This window comes from Mustelus asterias, chromosome 8 (genome assembly GCF_964213995.1).
Source record: "Mustelus asterias chromosome 8, sMusAst1.hap1.1, whole genome shotgun sequence".
In the NCBI taxonomy this organism is placed as follows: domain Eukaryota; kingdom Metazoa; phylum Chordata; class Chondrichthyes; order Carcharhiniformes; family Triakidae; genus Mustelus; species Mustelus asterias.
Genome location: NC_135808.1, coordinates 26793617 through 26797544, shown reverse-complemented (window position 1 = coordinate 26797544; position 3928 = coordinate 26793617).

Here is a 3928-nt window from a genome sequence, read left to right as displayed (position 1 = left end):
GAGATTAAAATGACAGGAGGCTGCAGGAAGATCAGGGTCAGACTTGTGGTCTGGGCGGAGATGTTCTGTTAAGCGGTCACCCGGTCTGCCTTTGGTCTCCTCACTGCGGATTGCATCATACACTGAGTAGCTGTGATCGTCGGGCAGCTGGTTGGATCCACTCTGCCTGGCTGCCCTACTCGCCAGCATCAAAGATAGCAAATAAACATGCCAGCATCAAAAATAGCAGATCAATATGCCAGCATCAAAGATGGCAAACACAATATTCCCACTTGCTCCCCAGAATCAATAGCCTTGGACACCAGGTCCCACTTACTTGCCAGCATCAAAGATGGCTGATAAACACAACACTTATGGATCAGCATCAAAGATGGCACGACACAAATCCCGACTTACGTGCCAGCATAGAATGCTTACAATGCAGAAGGAGGCTATTCAACCTATTGAGTCTCATGGACAAAGTGTTTTACCCTGGCCTATCCCCATAACCCTACACATGGTTAATCCATTTAACTTAGACATCTTGGGACCATAGAATCATAGAAACTCTACAGTACAGAAAGAGGTCATTCGGCCCATCGGGTCTGCACCGACCACAATCCCACCCAGGCCCTACCCCCATATCCCTACATATTTACCCATTAATCCCTCTAACCTATGCATCTCAGGACATGAAGGGCAATTTTTAGCATAGCCAATCAACCTAACCTGCACATCTTTGGACTGTGGGAGGAAACCGGAGCACCCGGAGGAAACCCACACAGACTCGAGGACAATGTGCAAACTCCACACAGACAGTGACCCAAGCCGGGAATCGAATCCAGGTCCCTGAAGCTGTGAAGCAGCAGAGCTAACCACTGTGCAACCGTGCCAGCCCACCAGAATGTTGGCTGGGCTGAAGTGTTTCAGCTATGAAGAGAGGCTGGTCACGCTGGGGTTGAGAGCACCTCACCCACCTCCCCTCCGCCTTATCCCCGTAACCCTGCGCATTTACATTGAAAAATCCCCTAACTTTGGGAAAGTAAGGGGCAATTTAGCACGGCCAATCAACCTAACCTGCACATCTTTCGAGTGTGGGAGGAAACCGGAGCACCCGGAGGAAACCCACGAGGAGAATGTCCAAACTCCACAGAGACAGTCACCCAATCGAACCTGTGTCCCTGGCTCTTTGACGCAAGGTTTGGTTGATTCTCTGGACAGTGAGGCGGGAGGAGGAAAATAAAGGGCAAGGACTAAGTAGCCAAATCATGCTCCTAAGTCCTAATTGTGGAATAGTTACATCACAGAAAGTTGACAATTCAATCTGTCCTATCTATCCCCGCAACAGCAAATTAGCTAGCTTCAATCCCAGGAGGCCATTCAGCCCATCGTGTCTGCACTGGTTCTCCAAACAAATATTATGAATTAGTGCCATTTCCCTGCACATTGTTTCTATTCAAATAATTGTCCAATGCCCCCTTGAATATCTCAACTGAACCTGCCTCCACCACACCCCCAGACAGTGCATTCCAGACCCCAACCATTCAAACACAACTTGAGAGGCCTGTTAACTGCAGTGAGTGGGGTGTGGGGTAAGATAGACTTTTTCTCTTAATAGATAACTGGGACATAGAGTTTTAAAGCTTTTTTCTTAGAGTCACAAGGCTTACATTAACACTGCAATGACGTTACTGTGAAATTACCCCAGTCGCCACACTCCGGCACCTGTTCGGGTACACCGAGGGAGAATTTAGCACGGCCAATGCACCTAACCAGCACATCTTTTGGACAGTGGGAGGAAACCGGAGCACCCGGAGAAAACCCATGCAGACACGGGGAGAACGTGAGACCCGCATAAACAGTGATCTAAGCCGGGAATCAGATCCAGGTCCCTGGCGCTGTGAGGCAGCAGTGCTAACCACTGTGTCACCATGCCACCCCCATTTAGGGTAAGGGGTAGGAGATTTAGAGGGGATTTAAATCCACCCAGAGAGTGGTGGAAATCTGGAACTCACTGCCGGAAAGGAAAATAGAGGCAGAAACCCTGACAATATTTAAGAAGCATTTATATGAGCACTTGAAACATTATATCTTAAAAGGCTACGGACTAAACTTTTGAAAATAGGATTAGAACAGATAGATACTTGATGGTCGTCACCGACACAATGGGCCAAAGGGCCTGTGGCTGTGCTGTAAAAGTTAATGCCTCAATTACATTGTTCCGTGGCACTGCCACAGTGGGTTCTCTGCTCTATCCTGAGGATTATAATTCAGTAAGAAGTCTCACAATACCAGGTTAAAGTCCAACAGGTTTATTTGGTAGCAAAAGCCACTCGCTTTCGGAGCGCTGCTCCTTCGTCAGGCAAGTGGGAGTTCTGTTCACAAACAAGGCATATAAAGACACAAACTCAATTTACAAAATAATGGTTGGAATGCGAGTCTTTACAGGTAATCAAGTCTTAAAGGTACAGACAATGTGAGTGGAGAGAGGGTTAAACATAGGTTGAAGAGATGTGTATTGGCTCCAGCCAGGACAGTTAGTGAGATTTTGCAAGCTCAGGCAAGTCGTGGGGGTTACAGATAGTGTGACATGAACCCAAGATCCAAGGCCGTCCTCAATTGTGCGGAACTTGGCTATCAGTCTCTGCTCAGCGACTCTGCATTGTCGTGTGTCGTGAAGGCCGCCTTGCAGAATGGTTACCTGAAGATCAGAGGCCGAATGCCCGTGACTGCTGAAGTGCTCCCCAACAGGAAGAGAACTCTCTTGACTGGTGATTGTCGAGCGGTGTTCATTCATCCGTTGTCATAGCGTTTGCATGGTCTCCCCAATGTACCATGCCTCGGGACATCCTTTCCTGCAGCGTATCAGGTGGACAACGTTGGCTGAGTTGCCACAGTATGTACCGTGTGTCTGGGCTTGCAAAATCTCATTAACTGTCCTGGCTAGAGACAATACACATCTCTTTAACCTGTGTTTAACCCTCTCTCCACTCACATTGTCTGTACCTTTAAGACTTGATTACCTGTAAAGACTCGCATTCCAACCATTATCTTGTAAATTGAGTTTGTGTCTGCATATGCCGTTTGTGAACGGAACTTCCACTTACCTGACGAAGGAGCAGCGCTCCGAAAGCTAGTGGCTTTTGCTACCAAATAAACCTATTGGACTTTAACCTGGTGTTGTTAAACTTCTTACTGTGTTTACCCCAGTCCAACGCCGGCATCTCCACATCATGATTATAATTCACACATGGCCTTCTTCTGCACTGTAGGGATTCTCTGATTCTATTCTATGACTCAAACCATGGACATGTTGATGGAATAGGGATATTAGTCTTTGATGCCAACACAACTAAAGCAGCAGAAGGATATCAGCAGTGTGGGTGTGGAACAGGTTGTAAAATCAGAATAGGTGGTTGAATCCACTCTGCCTGGCTGCATTACATGATGTGGAGATGCCGGCGTTGGACTGGGGTGAACACAGTAAGAAGTCTCACAACACCAGGTTAAAGTCCAACAGGTTTATTTGGTAGCCAATATGATAGATGGCACATACCAATCCCCACTTACTCGCCAGCATTAAAGATGGTGGACCCTTCCCCCTCCACACCCCACGACATTGGCCAGCATCAAAGCTGATGGATGCAAGTCGCCAGTCACCTGCCAGCATCAAAGATGGTATTCTGCTCTCCCCACCCCGCCCCATTATCCACCAACATCAAAGATGGTGGACATAATTTATTTCTCCTCATTTTAATCTGCGCCGGAAAAAATACGCTGCTTCATTTTACAATAAAACAATAACACGTTTTGTAGATGGGCCCCTATTAAATTAAAGTTAATACACTTCCGATCTACATTCCGCGGTTTCCATGGTGACGGTCCCCACTTCCGGCCTGGCTGGTGTCACTCTGATTTCCTTCCCCCCCGGGTGCAATTCCCGGCGCTC